The 20,325-nt window shown below is 40.3% G+C and overlaps 1 protein-coding gene across 1 annotated transcript in view; it reads right to left on the minus strand.

Moving 5' to 3' along the window:
• lrmda (leucine rich melanocyte differentiation associated) overlaps window positions 1–20,325 on the minus strand; it is an 889,883-nt gene that overhangs the window by 10,620 nt on the left and 858,938 nt on the right. The window lies entirely within an intron of this gene.

Here is a 20,325-nt window from a genome sequence, read left to right on the forward strand (position 1 = left end):
ACTTTTACATGGGCTGCATTTAACATTTTCATCAACATGGCAATCAATCACAGTAATAATGCAGTGCAAAAAAAAATCAATTAACAATGCAATTAAACATTCCTTATTATCTGAAAGGGCTGAAATAATACCTGTAGGAAAAAGATAGACTCGCAGAGTGCAGACATCCATACCACACGTAAGACTGAATTATGGAGTTAAGCAGAGATAGGCGTGGAGCAATGGTGCTATTTTAGACTGGACATAGCTCATCCACACTGTTTATCAGTCTACATTAGGTTTCATAGTTACCATTCACCCTGCAGTTACTTCAGAAATCTATGGCAAATTTAACAATATGTCATACCAAAGTGCAGTAAAGGTTAAATTTAGGTTACCAAAATGAAATAATCAGTTCAGGCTGCATAGAGTATAGAAAGGAGAAAATGCTAATATGCACCAACAAAAATGTAGACAATTTTGCTTCATTAGGTTAACTAACTGAAGGCAGAACCAATTAGTCGTTATATTGTTTAGATTCTTGCTTCCTTACTGACTATTTGATATGGCAGCCATCTCCCCGAGACATGTATTGCTAACTTAAATCCAGAACCTTCAAAGTTAAACTGACATTTGTTCTCTTCCAGTAAAAAATATTTAGTCCATTAAACATAAATACCTGTCATTATGATACATGTACTGAGTACAAGTCTCCAGTTTTCCTCTAATGTTTATTACATCCAAACAACTGCAGTGCCTGCATGTTTTCAACTTTAGTGTATTGATTAAACTTTTAAATGCCTGCCATATAACCTAGGGACATCAAAAAGATTAATTTGCGTCAATGTTCATCTGTAATTCATTAGCCATTTATACTCTACAACCACATGGACTATCAAGAAAATGCATGCCATTTTTCACTGTAGCAAAATGCTTGGAAGCAAATCTTGGCAGTTCCACTGCATAAAATTAGGACACAGGGGCCTGTCCACTTACAGTGCAGTATTATACATTGCCAAAGAGCAACTAATTAAATGAGCAGTACATACACAAAAATGTGAAACAGCATTCACTTCCTATAATATGCAATAAACAGCAACATAAATTGCTTGTTACTGGGAGCCGAACAATTTAAGGATTTTTGCAGCTGAGGTAACCAATTAATCTACAATGTAAATGGGTGCCCTCATATAAAAATTATTTTAGAAGCACCATGATATTAATCAGTAACACGTGCTTAGTCTCACAAAGAAAGTCTTGGACAGTCTGCTTATTTTACTTAAAGCACTGATTTGTTTTTGTTAGATAAACAGTAGCAATGAGGCAAAACACATTTAATATTTGTTGCAACTAAGTTACTGATCAAAGCCTAAAATTAATTGTCCTTGCAATGTTTAAGTGTGCAGGTTATGTTCTGCAAATAATGGCCACTGCACTAGCAAACACATTTGTTTATACAGTAGTTTTAGTTTACACCATGGGTGTTGTAAAAATGTGGTCAACATCACTTTGGAAACGAATATGTTGGGCCTGTTTGTCAAATATTCATTGATATTATTTGCATCAACAAACAAAGCTGTTACAAGCAATATAACACTAACTTCAGATTTCTTTATATGTTATCAACATGGGTTGAGTGTATTTGAATTAAATTCCTGTTCTTACACTATGTACCTATTGTGTTTTGAAAATATTATATTAAAGCAAATATTCTTAATCTTAAACCAAAAATTGACTAGAATTTGCCAAATAAATAACTGTGTTGAAACCAGTTCTGTTTTGAATACTAAATTATTCAAGTATTCACAGAGATGGAAACAAATATAGTATCGTGCAATTTAGTGTAGTAGGGTGGTGTCATAAATACAGAAATACCATAGTAAGAATGCAGGTCAAATGAAATCCTGACACATTATGCAATCTATTATTACACAGCTAGTGAGATTGTGTCATTTGCATCATAAAATGTCTAAGAAATGGTGGTTAATCAATAACAAAAATCAATATTGAGTTACAATTTCTTCACAAAAATCTGTAATGGTTGTACACTTTAGACCCATTAATTACTGAATATAGTGGCTGTTTGACATCCTATCATGAATCTGCAACACTAATAGTGACATATTTTTCATTACAGTCAGTGGCCTCTGGACTTTGAATGACCACAGCAGTGTCACTGTCTAAAAGTAGTCTGTAATTACTTGAAGGGTTGTGGTGTTTCCCCCACACCAACTCCCCTCCAATTTCACATTATAGCCAGCTCTCAATCTATTAGACAAACTGAAAATAAAATAAATATGGGCCAGATGTCAATACTTGTGCATCGAAAATCTGTAATGTAGCACGTGGATGACCATTTTCATTTTATTTTTAATGGTCAATGCATTATTGTAACTCAATTTATCGTTTCTGAAAAGATATGCAGGGATGGAATTGGTTGCTGCTTCAGTATCTATTCATTGCTTTGAATTAACCTGTCCTCTTTCCTGTTTGAATGGATCTGCGCGGAGTTTTGTTGTTCAAGGTTAAGGTATGGACGTCAGACTGGAAACAAATCCTCTAGAGAAAGTGAGGACTGCAAATGTTGGAGATCAGAGTCAAGAGTGTGGCGTTGGAAATGTGCAGCAGGTCAGGCAGCACCTGAGATGCATGAGAATCCACATTTCGGACAGAGGCCCTTCATGAGGAAGCTGCCTGACTGGCTGTGTTTTTCCAGTACCACACACTCGACTAGAAACAAATCCTGCATAGCAGTGGGGGTGGGGGGTGTGGTCGGTGGGGGGATGGGGTGGGGGGGCAGCTGTTAAGGTTCAGACATTTGGAAGAAGGCATTTTTCTAATATCCTGCAAAGGAAGTTTGTCTATTGTTGGAGCCATTACTGCTCACAACCCAGTGTTTTCTGGGTAATCTTGGAAGATCGGGGTTGATTTGGTTCGGAAAGGGATCTGTCTAGAGGCAGAAATCCTTTTAAAAGAGTGACCTTCATTCAAATGCTTATGACTGTTTACGAGATTACAAAATAAAAGGTCAGAAGCAATGCTCCTCTCTCAAATACTCTGAATAACTATGAGCAGGTACCACTCTTCATTCCATTGCAACTCCCACACGAACCCTGCTGCCACTGTCAATCATTGCAGAGCCTTTCCAACCACCAGCTGCGAAACCTTCACTCTCTCCAGATTCCTTTCACCTCCACACAACTCCTCCTCCAGAAGTACCCGGACCCCAGAGGTCAAGGAGACTGAGACTTCATCTGCTGGCCCTTGCATCCCACCCTACCCCCCAGTCATAACCAGCCCCGATACTAACACCTTGGGGGGAGCCTTTGGTGTGCAGAATGAATATACATAAACTGGTGAACGCCTCTCAGTAACAGCCCTGCAACCAGACAAAGAAAAAATAGCCCAGGCCACTGATACTGCTGGAGACTGGGCAGGAGATGGCCCTTTGATGTTGGCAATGAGGAATTTCATCCATACGCTCAGGGAGGAGCAGGAGCAGCAGACGGGTATGTGGGACACATGGACCTCATTACTCAGAGGCTGAAGCAGTGCAGTGACTCCTGCGACTGTTTGGATATCTCCACGTTCAGGTGGGTGGCCGCCCTGGACAGTCAGGTCAAGTACCCCCAGGGGTTGCTAGAGAAATGCATTTACCTCTCCACTGGCCCAGCCCTCAGAATTAAAGGTCTGGTGACAAACAGCCAGGGGATTTTGACCTCGGTCCAGGTGCCCCATCCTCTCAAGGAGGCAGAGTGAGGCCAGGAGGCATGAAGACAACACGGACAGGCTCCTCTGCAGAGATCATTTCCTTAACATCCTGTCTGAACGCCTAAGACCCTTGGGAGCTGAAGTCTCTGGCAAGTTGACCCTCAGTATGTCTGGCCCATCTAGACACAAGTTCCCTCCAGGGGTCACTGCACCAAAACTCCAGGTACCAATGTGCTCAACAGTTTGGCAGGCTCCCTCCACCCCAGCTGCAGTAGCAGCGAATACACCAGGATATAGTGGAAAGGAGAGAAAAACTAAAACATACTGAGGGCACTTTTCTTGGCATGTGAAAGTGATTTGTACATCACTGTCTGTTTATGCATAAACATTTTGATTATAACTTACATGTGAATATAAGTCACTCTATGTAGGCCCTAAATGCAGTTCCACATCATTTGACAGCGTTTCATAACCACAGACAAGGCTCCATGGACGGGGGTTCTGCACTGAGCACCAACTGCACCTTCAAGAAACTGGAGAATAACGTGTACACACTGTATTGGGTCATTCCCCGCTGGGGAATAACATTCACACACAGCACTGGGTCATTCCCCATTGGGGAATAACGTGTACACACAGCATGGTGTCATTCCCCATTGGGGAATAATGTGTACACACAGCATTGGGTAGTTCTCCACTGGGGAATAACGTGTACACACAGCATTTGATCATTCCCTGCTGGGGAATAATGTGTACACACAGCACTGGGTAGTTCTCCACTGGGGAATAACGTGTACACACAGCATTGGGTCATTCCCCACTGGGGAATAACGTATACACAAAGCATTGGGTAGTTCTCCACTGGGGAATAACGTATACACAAAGCATTGGGTAGTTCTCCACTGGGGAATAACGTATACACAAAGCATTGGGTAGTTCTCCACTGGGGAATAACATGTACACACAGCTTTGGGTCATCCCCCACTGAGGAATAACATGCACACACAGCACTGGGGAGTTCTCCACTGGGGAATAACGTGTACACACAGCATTGGATCATTCCCCACTGGGGAATAACATGTACACACAGCTTTGGGTCATCCCCCACTGAGGAATAACATGCACACACAGCACTGGGTAGTTCTCCACTGGGGAATAACGTGTACACACAGCACAGTCTCATTCCCCACTGGGGAATAACGTATACACAAAGCATTGGGTAGTTCTCCACTGGGGAATAACGTATACACAAAGCATTGGGTAGTTCTCCACTGGGGAATAACGTATACACAAAGCATTGGGTAGTTCTCCACTGGGGAATAACATGTACACACAACTTTGGGTCATCCCCCACTGAGGAATAACATGCACACACAGCACTGGGGAGTTCTCCACTGGGGAATAACATGTACACACAGCATTGGATCATTCCCCACTGGGGAATAACATGTACACACAGCTTTGGGTCATCCCCCACTGAGGAATAACATGCACACACAGCACTGGGTAGTTCTCCACTGGGGAATAACGTGTACACACAGCACAGTCTCATTCCCCACTGGGGAACAACGTGTACACACAGCATTGAATCACTCCCCACTGGGGAATAACATGTACGCACAGCATTGTCTCATTCCCCACTGGGGAATAACGTGTACACACAGCATTGAATCACTCCCCACTGGGGAATAACATGTACGCACAGCATTGTCTCATTCCCCACTGGGGAATAACGTGTACACACAGCATTGAATCACTCCCCACTGGGGAATAACATGCACACACAGTGTTGGGTCATTCCATCTTGGGGAATAACATGTACACACAGCACTGGGGAGTTCTCCGCTGGGGAATAACGTGTACACACAGCATTGGGTCTTTCCCCACTGGGGAAGAACGTGTACACACAGCACTGGGTAGTTCTCCACTGGGGAATAATGTGTACACACAGCATTGGATCATTCCCCACTGGGGAATAACGTGTACACACAGCACTGGGTAGTTCTCCACTGGGGAATAACGTGTACACACAGCATTAGATCATTCTCCACTGGGGAATAACATGCACACAGAGTGTTGGGTCATTCCATATTGGGGAATAACATGTACACACAATGTTGGGTCGTGTCCCCATTGGGCAATAATGTGTACACACAGCACTCGGTCATTCTCCACAGGGGAATAATGTGTACACACTGCATTGGATCACGCTGTCACCTTTATACCCTCTTGCTCAACGTCCCTAATGTTTAGGTCCCTGTGTGCACTAAGGTGCAGCTATTAATCAGTTGTCCAGCATTGGCTGTGCGTGTCTCTTTCACACACACACACACACACACACACACACACACACACACACACACACACAGTCAACGCGGTGGAATGGCCATGATAAGGCACTCTGCCAGCCTGTGCACTACTGTCGATTCTGCTATACTGCATGTTTCTTCAACGTGAATTGGCCATAATGCAATCGAAGAATTTAGACCATTATTTGTAGAATGCAAACTTTCCTTACCTCTGTTTGTTATAACGCAACTCTGACCCCATGTGTTTAAATGGCACAGCTATTGCATGGTTTTCTTATGACACTGAGATCACATGGGAATGGAACTATCGCGTTATGTCAGAACCAACAGTACACTGAATGGGTCCAGGCCAATGTTAATGGCTCCTTCCTATTAAAAACCCATAATCAGTGTTTGTTTGAGCTCCCTCCCTCTCAGATTGAATCCTGTACCCCACCCACTGAGTATGCTTGCAGTCCCTTTCTTCCACATTGAACACTTTTGATTTGGATCACAATGGAAGACATGACTGAGTGCTCCATTGCCAGTGGTTTCTAGCTACAGTCTGAATATGCCAGGAAAACCCCAGATACCCAAACCCACTTCCTAGTGTTATGGACCAGACCAAGAACCCTTTAAATATATTATGAAGATGATCTCGATCCCAAGTTTTCTTATTTTAAAGGTAAGTGTAAGGTGTTGCAGCACAGATGCAATTTGATTGGTTTAACTACTTGTCTTTAAGCAAAACACACTTAACTTTTTCAAAACAGTTACAATGCAAACAAAATAAAAAAAAGTATAAGCTTAATTATAACCCTACCGAAATGCTGAACAAAATAATATAGATATTAACTACTACTAATTAACTGTTCCAATGTACAAACATCCCATAAACACACCCTTGGTAAAGGCAAATTCAACAAAATAGATTGTCTCACATGTAATTCTGGCAGTAGGAAGAGAACCCAAGATTTTCACTGTAACAGAGAGTGGAATAAGAGCCTCCAAATCTAGCCTAAAGATCCCAGCAACTGTTGAAAGCTAAAACTGAAAATCCTTGTTCTGTGGGAGCTTGACCCCACTCATTCAGGCTGCTTCTATTGTTTCAACTTTAGAAAACAACCCAAGGCCTCACGAGCTGTTTACTTTATTGGCTTCGAACAGATTGCTCACTACCTCTGTCTAAACCTTTCTTCATGAGATTAAACAAAATTCCCCTCTTAGAGCCGTAGTATTGCCATACTAGTAGCGCATCCCTTTAACCCCACAGACTTCACACTTCCCTAAGTGCTCACCCAACCAGTCCATGGTGTAAAACCTATCCAACTTTACTACCCAGAGCGTGGCTGAAGATGTGACTGTGTTAAATGCGGTCATTCACTGTCCCAGCTTACTGCCTATGGTCATTCCCTGTACAACAGAGGTACAGAGCCCCAATCGTCAAAACATTGACTAGACACCTGACCGCACCCAATGCCCTTGATTGGTTTGGGAGGCCGCCCTTAACTTACTGTATCTTGAATCTTGACTAATGGGCACCTCTCATTGAAGAGCTGGATACGTAGCTACCTGTCTGCGTGTGCTGGGTAAGCTGCAGGAGTGAGGTTAATGTAGCTCACTGCCATTCTACAAGATGTACACCCACTAGACTGAGGATTGCTCAGCCACAAGACAAGCTGTCTGTTTTTGTGACTCTGCTCATTGGTACAGCAGGACATGGCAAGCCAAGGAACGGATGCTGCAGGCATGCTGGTAGGTGCTCAGAGAGCGAGCAGAGCTAAGTTGCAGCCTAATCCAGTCACGGATTAGGCTGCAACTTTGTGCCTGTGCACAAAGTGTCCTCACTACAGCCTTTTGTTGCTTGTTCCTGGTGTGCTCTGCAATGCACTCGGCCAGTCCATCAGATGGTCACAAAGCATTGATAGATGCTGGATATCTTGGTCATTAGAGAGCAAATATCTCTGAAATATATGCATCTTCAAACTCTCTTTTGAAATAATATATCTAATCCATTAATTTTTTAACTATTGCAAGATTAATTATAATTTCAAAATTCCATCAGATGAAATATGTTCTCTTTTCTGATGTATTTGCCATGGCACCTTCAAAATGCTTCTACTAGAGGACAGAACGAAATCACGACGTGGATTCAAGTTTCCAAACTTGGGTGCATTGAAACTCCGCACTCAGGCAAAATTTGATATGGTAATGCCAAGTCATGAAGTCATCATGTTGGTCTCTGATAAAATAGAGTTTGGGCTTTACTAATGTCCACTATTTTTAAACTATCTAATTGACAAACCAGCAAAACTAGAGTCAGTGGGACTCTCTACTGAATTGAGTCATACTGGGCATAAAGGAAGATGGTTGCAGGTTTTGAAGACCAGTCATCTCAGCTCTGGAACATTCTGCACGAGTTACTCAGGGTGGAGTCCTAAGCTTAACCATCTCCAGCTGCTTCATCAATGGCCTCCCCTCCATCATGTGGTGAGAAGTGAGATGTTCACCAATGACTGCACAATGTTCAGCAGTATTTACAATTCTCAGATACTGAAAAGTGTATGCCCAAACACAGCAAGACCTGGATAGTATCAAAGCTTGGGCTGACAAGTGGCAAATAATTAGTCCATCGTACAAGGACCAGACAACGACTATCTCCAATGAAAGAGAATCTAACCATTGTCCCTTAACATTCATTAGCATTACCATCTCTGAATCCCCCACTATCAACATCTGAGGTTTACCACTGATCAAAAACGGAACTGTACAAACCACATATGTACTGTGGCTACAAGAGCAGGTCTTGTAGGAATCTTACAGTGAGTAATTCCCCTCCTGACTTCCCAATGCCTGTCCACCATCTCCAAATCACAAGTCAGGAGTGTGATAGAATACTCCCTGTTTGCCTGGATGCGGGCAGCTCCAACAATACAAGGAGTCTGTCACCATCCATGACAAAACAGTCTGCTTGATGGGTATCATATCCACAAATATTCATTCCCCCCACCACTTACATCCAGTATCAACGATCTAGCCTCCCTAAGAAGCTCTGCAGATATTCACTAAGCCTCCTTAGGTAGCACTTTACAAATCCATGGCCACCATCATCCAGAATGACAACAGAAAGAGATACATGGGAACATCATTGCATCTGACTTCCTGATTTGGAAATATATCACCTTTCCTTCATTGTTGCTAGGTCAGAATCCTGGAACTCCCTAACCCCATTGTGGAGTTATCGACACCAAATGGGTAATCACAGTAAAGAGGCAGCTCACCATCAGCTTCTCAAGCACAATTAGTGACATGCAAATAAACGTTGGGCCAGTGAGAGAAGACTACATCCCATGACTGAGCATAAAAAAGGGGAAGGGTTTGTAGTTGGGAAACAAACTTCCTACACAGTCAAATACCAGCTGGCTGTTATCTGCCTGCAAAATGCATAATTCCAAATTGTTTGGCAGGCTACATAATGCTGGGCTGACATCCCCATATCCCATTGAAATGTATAAAATTCACACCATGTCCATGGTGAACAAATAGTGGGGTGGGTGGGTGAGGTACATTGCTTTGCAGAGTAAGTGCTGTCTCAATGAACTCACAATGAAAATGTAAAACAAAAGACATCATGTATGAGATTATCCACAAATATATCACTCAACAGGAATCAAAATATAAAATGAGCAGCTTTTAAAAAAATAAGCTAATAATACTACTGAAAATCTTGGATTGATTGTTTGTTACACAAGGCAACAAAAGCCATCTTTGGTGCTTCCAGTGGAATCATGCAATTCTCTCAGTTGTAAATGACTGTTGAGGGAAGGTGTTTGGGAAAGACCAGACCTTTTAAAACCAAGCGGAGAGGTGAAGCATGGATCAAGGTGAGACTGTTAAAAATAAATACTACCCTATGAAATAAACATAAACATCCTTCCCTAGACCTGAGCACAGAAATTTAGTCTCAAACTTCAAAGCAGTCCTGAGGGAGTGGTACACTCAGAAGAATTGTCTTTTGGATGAGATGCTAAACCAAAAGTCCCTCTGCTCTTTCAAAATATCCTGTGCATTACTTTGAAGAACAGCCGAAGCATTATCCCGAGTGACCTGGATAAAATTCATCCTCCAATCAACATCACTAAAAATATAACAAATCAGGATATTGTTCAGTTGCTGCTGCGTGTGGTCACAGGTTAACTGCTATACCACAACAGTGAGTAGATTTCAAAAGTATTCTATAGGCTGTAAGGCATTGTGGGATGCCCTCGAGTTGTGAAAGACACTATATAAACATAAGTATTTGTTTATTTTGTTTTCTTCATTAAATAGGATAACTATTACTGTCAGATTTAAATTCAGCATAAATTATGTTCTGATCCACATGGTTTCAGTTTCCTGGCTCAACAGTGGAGCAAGGGAAACAATGTATTACATTTTAAAAAATATCCATGGGAAGGATTCAGCAACACTCACTATCAACCCCTTGCAGAGTCCCAAAGCTTTCAAAAACAGAGTTAAAAAGAAGATATGTACGTTCTGAGTTAAAGCCAGTCGTTGAAATGCACATTATCTATTTTCTGTTGGCAACGTACTGAAAAGTATTTGTTTTCAAAAGAATTATAGCCTACAACATTCATGAGATAACCAAATACCTTTTGGACCAAAACTATGTTTAGAACATTGTAAATTGATTTGGTTACTCGCTGGGGAACTGCAGTTCAGAGGTCACCAGATGTATAATAGCATTAGAAGAAGATTATTTTTCACAACATCTGGTACTTGGACCAAGTAAGGATGTGCAAAATCAAACTGTCAGATTAAGAACATCTTACTGGTGTTACTGGTCAAGGTAAACCCTGCCTGAACTGTTTTAAGCTGCATTCCCCAACCTTTTCCATAACATATACCATCTCCATCTCTGTACCAGATGACTGTAATTGGCCCATGAATTGCAATATGGTTCCATGCTGTATAGTATCCACACCACAGTATAGTCTAAGGCCTGATTTTTCATAATGATGGAGTGACTCTCCTCAGGCTAAATACTGCTGCAACCCTAATTTCAGATATACCACATCCAAATCCCACATCCATCATTTCCGTGACTGCAGTTACGAAGTGTGTTGTACTCCGCACTTCCAAGGTTTATGGATAGAGTTGTACATATTAAAGTGCAATTGCTTTCAAACAAATCCAACTTACAGTCGTGAGAAGTTCAAAACATGACTTATGGGTTTTGCACATATTAAGAGAAGGTCTACAACTGCTGGAGTTACTGGAGAGATTTTAAAGAGGCAAGGTATCTTTTTTTTAAAAAAATGCAGGAAAAATAAACATCACTCCAATCCAACTTTCAGCTTAAGCCGGATAGGAGCCTGACTGAGATCTTCGCCAAGGATGATTCGAAACACAGGGGAAATAACAAATCACTACAATTTAAAATATCTCCTTCTCCATGCACATCAGTAGTCTATTACCATTAGTGCAAATAACAAATTGTCAACTTCTCTGCAATTGCCAGGTTCATAGGTAATCAACAAACACAACAATTGATACAGGTAAATACAGTACAATGTTGCACTTTAAATACGGAATTAAAGCGCACTACATTCATTATATTGTCATTTGGATCTCAGAAGTATCAGGATATTAGAGTGACATTGATGTCAAACTTTATACAATTCTGATAGGCCTCCATCTTTCTCAAAACATGAGTTTTAGAATTTTGGGTAGAACAAAAACAAAATATTTTTCTCTGGAAAATTTACATCTAACTTAAAAATGCAAACAGGATCAAAATCATGATATTTGAAACTATCAAACATTTAATATTGTAATCTAAAACATGCATGGAGAATGTTAATGAGCAAGGGGTAGGTAGGGGAAATTCCTTGTTTAGAGTGATATATCACAACAAGAGAAATGGGTGTTATTTTTACACACCTGTTTCAAAATATGACAAGAAATTTAAGGTGAGTTTAAGGAGTGCCCTGGAGTCACCAGGAATTAAAAATTACTCTGATGTGATGTGAACAAACTGGGGAAACAAGTCGTAAGGGCATAAAATTAAATTTGATTTACTTTTATTTTGTTGCAGAGTAGGCAATGCTTGGCCTCCTCAGCCCAGTGCTCCTCAATCAATTCACGTTTTTACACCTCTCTCTCTCTCCCTCTCCCCCCCCCCACCCCACCACCACCACCACCACCACTTATCTTCCTCCCTCTCTTACCTTGAAGCAGCTGAGACACAGAGCAGAGTGATAGGGGCTGCAGGCTTGGTGCGGAGCAGAACAGGCTGAAGGCCTGGATGGAGCAGAGTGGGTTGGAGGCCTAGAACAGTCTGCATGCGTGGAGACCTGGAGCGGTCTGCATGCCTGAAGCAGAATGGGCTGGAGGCCTGGAGCAGAGCAGAGCGGAGTAGGCTGGAGGCCTGGAGTGGTGTAGAGCAGAGTAGGCTAGGGTCCTCAAGTGGAGCAGAGTAGGCTGTAGGCCTGGAGCGGTGCAGAACAGGCTGGAGGCCTGGAGTGGGCTAGAGGCCTGGTGTGGTGTGGAGTGGGCTAGAGGCCTGGAGCAGTGTGGAGAGGGCTGGAGGCATGCAGCGGTGTGGAGAAGGCTGGAGGCCTGGAGTGGAGCGGAGTGGGCTGGAGACCTAGAGCGGACTGGAGGCCTGGAGCGGTGTGGAGTGGGCTGGAGGCCTGGAGTGGTGTGGAGTAGGCTAGAGGCCAGGAACAGCTGAGAGCGAGAGTGGAGCAGAACAGAGCAGAGACGGTTGTTCAACTGGAGTCTGGCACAGGCAGTCAGAGGTTTGTGAGGCCAGTCAGACCATGTGTGGATATCCCTGCGCTAAGCTACTGCAATGTAATGTGTACCCACAATCTGTTTATCTGACTGTAATGTTTGTCCTTTTAACTATGTCTTGTTCTATGAATTACTCGAAAGAAATGCAACTTCTCTTTTTTATTCTTCTTTTTTTAATGTAAGATCTGTACCAAGGTATTCTGTACATAAGATGGCTCCATTGCAGACGACGCTGTAAACTTTTCACTGTACTCCTATACTGGCGTCCTTGAGTACACATGACAGTAAAGAATATTCTATGCTATTCTATTAAACGCTTGCATTTATTCAGTGGGGCATTTATACAAGGGGCAATGAGTAAAATATTGTTTGGCCAGGCAAGGTAATTGGAGGTAAGCAGTCATAGAGTCATAGAGATGTACAGCATGGAAACAGACCCTTCAGTCCAACCCGTCCATGCCGACCAGATATCCCAACCCAATCTAGTCCCACCTGGCCAATATTCCTCCAAACCTTTCCTATTCATATACCCATCCAAATGCTTCTTAAATGTTGCAATTGTACCAGCCTCCACCACTTCCTCTGGCAGCTCATTCCATACCCGTACCACCCTCTGTGTGAAAACGTTGCCCCCTAGGTGTCTTTTATATCTTTACCCTCTCACCCTAAACCTATGCCCTCTAGTTCTTGACTTCCCAACCCCAGGAAAAAGACTTTGCCTATTTACCCTATCCATGCCCTTCAAATGATGAAGTCTCGAGGATTATGCTCAGATTTAGTACGTTTAGACCAGATATAGCTCATGTTTTATTCCTCCTAATTTCTACTGTTCCAATAACTTTATAATAATTACACATCTGCAAATATGCAGAAATAAGGAATAATGAACAATATAAAGTGTCAGAGTCATTTTTAACTATCTTCTTGTTTGGAATAAATGTTTTAAGTTTATTACAAAAAATCTCAAAGTTTCAGCAACAGTTTATTCGTAATCCCGGTCAAAAGGCCAGTGGTGAGGTTGTGTACTTTGCAAAGTTTGTGGCTTTCCTGCTCTCACAATGTTACTGATTGCATATGTGTTCAATACACAAGTCCTTGTCAGTATCACCTATTCCCCATTCCTGGAAGAGATTGAAGTCTATCTCATGTGCATCTGACAAAGCAATAAAAAGAATTCATCAGATCTGTGCTATGTTCTACATAAATTTGAAAAAGTGAAATTGTGGCAAACAAAATAAATAGCAGTGCAGGGCAAAGGTTTCTTACTGAAGCGATAAACTAATGTGAAAAGATTCGACAATGAATGCCAAAAAAAAAGTATGATCATCTGATAGAAATTTAAAAGGAAAGGATGCCAGGAGCCAGGAGAGACACTGAGGAGATATTTCAGGAGGTGATTTCTACCGCAGTTGTCATTCAAGACAGTTGGAAGATGCCAAATCTGAAATAAGGATAGTGTCAGCTGAATAACAGAATCTGTTTACCATGTGTTTTCAGTCAAGAGTTATTATGGATGAAATTTTGGGCAAATATAAAAAATACTGTAGGTCAACTCCAGGGGATAAGACATACGGTTTTTATAAATTTAAAACAAAACAAGACGCGCTACTTAAGTATTTTTAACTACAACTGCATGACAGCCGTTCCAAAACAATATATATTTTTCTTGCCAATTTACCAACATGAAGTGGTTTTGATCACAAATTAGTAATGAAGTGTTAGATTACTTTCAACCTGAAGAACTTCCAAGGCCTTGGGAGGAATATGTTTATTCCTGTCTGATGTGATGTAATTTCCTTTGTAACATATACCATAGAATATCAGGTTCTTATTGAGACAGACCTCTGGCTGTTTATTAACAAATAACTGATACTCAAATACTGTATGATACCTCTAAGTTAAATATACAGGCTGGCTATATAAAATATAGTTGATTCACTAGCAGACTGGTTGACTATTTGCTGACAGTCGAACCAACAGATTAACAGCACAGGGAGTAAGATGGAGATCTCTTAATTGAGACCATCGTATATGGTGATGTCCTCCAGCTGTTTTTGAGGTATAATGCCTTTCTAAGATTTAATATAACACCCCTCTTTTTCCATTAAAAGAATAGGAAACCTATCCTGATAATTATATCCAAATATTCATAAAAAATTAAATATCTAAATAATGTTTTGGTGAATGCACAACACAACTGGACCTAATCCTTACACAGTTATCACAACTTGGCTGTATTGCTTTACTCTGTGGTGTGTTGCTGATGTGGATGGGTATGTATCTTATGCTATAGATGAATGGTTTCTATCTGATATGATAATTTTAGTATCAGGGTCATCATCTTATATGATGGATAGTAGTCAACCTGGCTTGGTTGTCTGCTTCACTTTAGGATTTGACCATTGTTTGTGACAATGCCTGATGACATGGATGGGAAATAACATTGCAGTAACTTTCCACAATTCATATGAAGATCCACAGCTCTGATGCTTTGTTCTGGTTCAAGTTGAGACATGCACATTGATCATGCTCTTGTTTCACTTTCTTCCTTCTTTCTAACAACGAATCATATACACATGTTGTATGGTAAAAGTGTGATAGGGAAGAATTGTGTGGATCTATCATCCAAACATGAGAAGGGCTGGCGAGGGTAAACTAATGGCCTGTGAAGTAGCATGTGGATTTAACAGGGATATCTGAAAATCAACTCACTCAAATCAAGTAGTTTTGCACACCGAATGATCATAGACTTTTCTGGAATGAATAGTTTATTCTGCAAGATCATTAGATTGAGGACAGTGGAAAGAAGAGGTAATGTTTTGAATACCCCACCTCCTGCATGTATTGGAAGGACACACCAGTGGATTGTGAACTGTTGTTGTACACAGTTTGTTTAGGAATGCCAAACGTATTGAATTTGGTGGTTAAAGGATCAACTATTACAATAATAGTGAATCTATTGACTCTCAAAAGGGAATCTGGTAAAGTAATCAGTCACCAGGACATATTCATATCCTTAGACACAAAAAATATCAGTTGTGATTCTAAATCATGACTTAGAAGCAAACTCTTAAGGAAAGAAATGTTCTCTCAATTGTAGAGATTGATGGAGTTGACACTTTCACAATACTACCTCAGCTGATTGATGTCCTAATAGGTGCCAAACTAATAGATGAATTTATGTGCTGTTTCTATACCAATGTGACTTATATATGGCCAAGCATATTTTGACATAAAGCTTGTGGAAAAATCACTTGTTTGTGTTTGAAAACTAAATTCCTAGAAATTTCTAGTTTATCTCTCACAACCAGAAAGTACATCCTAGCTGCTGAATATGCATAAATCATCCACTGATAACGATCCTCTTGAGTTGTTGCAGCTGGGGGTTATTAGATGGAATTTGCCGACCCTTCTCTACTTGGCTATGACCAAGATCAAAATGAACAACATAGACGAGAAGACTGCCTTCTAACTCAGATTTGACAATATCCACTTGTTGGTCCTTTGTTCTTTGAGGGATTTGAAAGTTGGCACAGAACATCAGAAATAGTTACATGTGAACTTCATTTGTATTGTATTTATAAATCATACATTTGGCTCTTCACACATAGGAAGTGTAGTTGTGGAAGTACGCTTGTGGGAGATCTTGAACAGATCATTTCTAACAGCTCATGTACCCTGATATTAAGGTGGTTTTTGACCTGATACACTGAGTACGGCACATGTGGTAACTGGTAACTCAGCATCTGCTTCCCATCTGCACTGTAATTTTTGTTAAGGTTTGAAAAATCAAGTTGTGGATGTGCTCTGTATTTCTGTTCTTCTGTAGATATTTTGGAGAAGGCTACTTCAGAAGGATAGCGGTCCAATTTTAAGAGCTGTGTTAATTGTTGGATTGTCCTCCAACGGTCTATAGGAGACCAAAGGTACATGGTGCTAAACACCTGGAAGAAGACTTAATGGAGTACAGTTTGGTAGCACTTCTTCAAAACATGAGGCCAGTACAAAGTAACTTGAAACTCATTTTAAATGCACTCACTTTCAATACCATGATGATTATTGGCTTCAAGTGACAGTAAGTCATAAAAGGAACAAACAAAATAGATTGTGAAATATTATAAGTGTTAGTATTTTATGTCTTAAAATAATGTTCTTGCATTAAAGATAAGATCCCAGGATTTTTACTTGGAAGAGAATCAACATCATCTGTGTGGCTATGAAATTTAAGGCACTAGTCAGAGTTCAAATGGAGATATTCCCTGATGTCAGAAAATTTTGATTCGGTTTAAATTAGTTCATATAGTGTTCTTAATTTCTTTTCAGATTAATGTAAACTACCTTCAACTAACTCCGCTCTATCCCCCACAGCCTGCTATAATTCTGCCTACAAGGCCTTCTCAAATACTTTCCATCATCTCCCTGAAGTCCTCCTCCTTGAAGTTCTACCAGTTAGGACCTAATCATGTCTCCACCCTTTTGCCTTAACACTGACACAGCATATGCTTCCTTTTGACTCGCCTTCAAACAAGTGTCACCCCCAATTCTCTCCCAGTTTCTCCATACTACCTAATTCCTGTTGCTTCCAGCTGCAGTTCAGATTCCTTCTTCACCCAAAAACACTGCTCCTGACTTCTTCCTTGTCCCAAATTATTTGTAGCTGGATCTCCCCCTCCCTTTTCTAACTCTACCTTTCTGCCTTGTTGTTTGAATAGAATAAACCAAAAGGAACAATTTTAACATAACCTGGTCAAGAATCAACAGAAGAATAACTGAGTCAATGAAACAAAAACAGAAATTGCTTGTCAAACTCAGGAGGTCTGGTAGCTTCTGTGGAGAGAAAGCAGAGTTAACGTTTTGGGTCCAGTGGTCCTTTAAAATAGTTGCCTAGAATAGAGGCTACAAACCTGCTCAGTTTCTCCAATTTGTGCTTTTGTTTTAAATTTTCAGCATCTGCATTTCTTTGCTATATTTCCATGGAGTCAATGATATGTAATATTGAGCAGGGTGCAGTACTGGTGTTCGACTCAAATCCAGTTTTCCGGCCTGGGAGCTCAGTTAAAATAAACCTAATCATGCTTTGAAGAAGAGCTTAGCTTGAGATCTCATACATCACCAAGATCATGCAAATCCAACTGTACAACTTTTGACTTAGCCTTTTCCTCTACATTGATATCCTCAATAACATTTCAGTTACCATCAAATTCAACATTTGATTCCATCATCTATGACAGAACCTTCAGTCATCTCTGTTCTATTTTCTACAGTTTGCCATGGTCCTCTCAATAAGCCTTTCTCAAATACTTTGCATCATTCTCCTTAATCCATAATTTTTTTTCTCTATATTCTACTGTTTTTGAAAGCTTGCAGCAGTTAATCCTCTAAAAGATGCTAAATAAGGCTCAGTCTAATGATGAGTGAGAGAAATCTGCCCTAACTTAGTTGGGAAAGAAAGTCTCAACCTGATTTGTGCTTTCATGTTTCTAACATTCTTTGTTATTTTAACATACTTTAATTTGGGCAAGGTATATGCCTGGTACTGCATGTTTAATTATAGGTAATCTGCTACTTTCTGTAAAGAGATCATCATTCTTGTGATTTAATGTCCAATAAAACACCTTCTCTCAAATCGCTACTCTAAGCATGGCAAAAAAAGGTGCTGAATTGCAAATTTGCAAAGACTGGGTAATTGTTCTTTATCAGGAATGAATTAGTGAAATAAAAACTTGAGATATCCTCTTAGGGAGTCTGAACTTGTAAGACAATGATGAAGCATAATATGAGATTGTTCAAATTAGGTTGGAGATTAAGTACAAATGGGAATCTCTTGATAGTAAACCTAATCAGATATGTGCTTACTGTTTAATGAAAGTACTCTTTTTTTTCTCTGCTGAGATGCTGCATGTAGAAAATAAAAGCAACAAGGCATCAGATTAGTTTTAGCTATCTCTGTGTAGGACTATTAAAGTGAAAGATTACTGTACTCTGCAACATACTCTCGACTTTATAAATTCCTATGAAATGAGAAAAGGTTATTGATAGCATGTGCAATTCTGGGGGTTTCCCTTCTTAAATAAAATACATAAAAAGGAAATTTAATTCTTAAGGAAATAAATTGATGGGAGGCAGGAGATCACATTGAGGAGCTAATTTAAGTGGCAATGAAATTAATTTTGCTGACATTTATTCAATCTTGTAGAAAGTGGGACAAGGCATACAGTCGCTCTGTTACCTTGAGATAAGAGAACAGTAATTTAAGTTGTAGAAGTGGCTCCCATCACAGATTTAATCCTAGCCATAGTACATAGCCCCATGTGACCCATCACAGGGGATTTCATATGTAACTGACAAATACTAGTGACAACCTGGATTTGAGATAATGGTCTTTGTTTCAGAAAACACACTTTGCAATAAAATATTAGACATAGACAAAATCATTTCCAAAGAATACATCATTATCACTGTACAAATTGTTGCTCTGTACTTTATACCTGTATTGATAACTCTGTTACACTTTACTTAATAACACAGCTGTTTGACATATGTCGAATGTATTATTGGAGGAGAGCCTTGTAGGGCTCTTGTGCAGTGGTCATGTCCCTACTTCTGAGCCAGGAGGCCTGTGGTCAGGAGATGTGTAGTAACATCCCTGAACAAGTTGATTAAAATTATCTAGGAGGAATATTTGTAATTTTATTTATGAGCAACATTTAACAACATATCTATAAAATATGTTAAAATATTCAAATGCTGCTTGAAAACTATTTATTAATATAGAGAGAACTAGATAGCGATGCTTATGTATAGGTATAGATTACTAGATATACTGCAGAAATAATATAAAAAGTATGGTGCAACAGTGTTTTCTGGGGAACATTTTTGGTACCAAACTTCCAAAGCTCATTTACATTTAAGAACCTTTTACATACATGGAGCTCTCATGTTTACAGGACATGATTGTAAGGCAGAAAAATTCCTGAGGCAGGGTATGCCTGAGATTTGCCACTCATGAATGTAATTAAGCAGGCATGTAAGCAGACGCTTGGTGATCTTCAAACATTTGGAGGTTAAATAAATGCAGTGGTCACTCACTGTACTAATCGGGAACATCTCAGAGAAATGGATTAAGCTAGATGAACAGTGACCTGGAAATGGGGGAATGAAATAAAAACACTTTTGACATTGCAATTAATCTCCAACAGATTTTATATTTGAGGAGGAGTACATCAGTCACAATTCCTGAATCTCTCTCTCAAATTTCTGCATCACACTAAAAACAACTAGCAAATATGCTATTTGGCAAAGGCCCAAATATTTTGGTGGCCTTAAAAATCAAAACCTAAATATGATGTCTTGCATTTTCAAAAGGCAAATCATGGCAGGACTTACAAACTTGATGGTAGAGTCTTGGGGAGTGTTGCTGAACAAAAAGACCTTGGAGTGCAGGTTCATAGCTCCTTGAAAGTGGAGTTACAGGTAGAAATAATAGTGATGAAGGCGTTTGGTATGCTTTCTTTTATTGGTCACTGCATTGAGTATAGGAGTTGGGATG

Source organism: Chiloscyllium plagiosum, unplaced genomic scaffold (assembly GCF_037043375.1).
Source record: "Chiloscyllium plagiosum isolate Xiang-an unplaced genomic scaffold, Cpla_swu_hap1 HiC_scaffold_43, whole genome shotgun sequence".
In the NCBI taxonomy this organism is placed as follows: Eukaryota; Metazoa; Chordata; class Chondrichthyes; order Orectolobiformes; family Hemiscylliidae; genus Chiloscyllium; species Chiloscyllium plagiosum.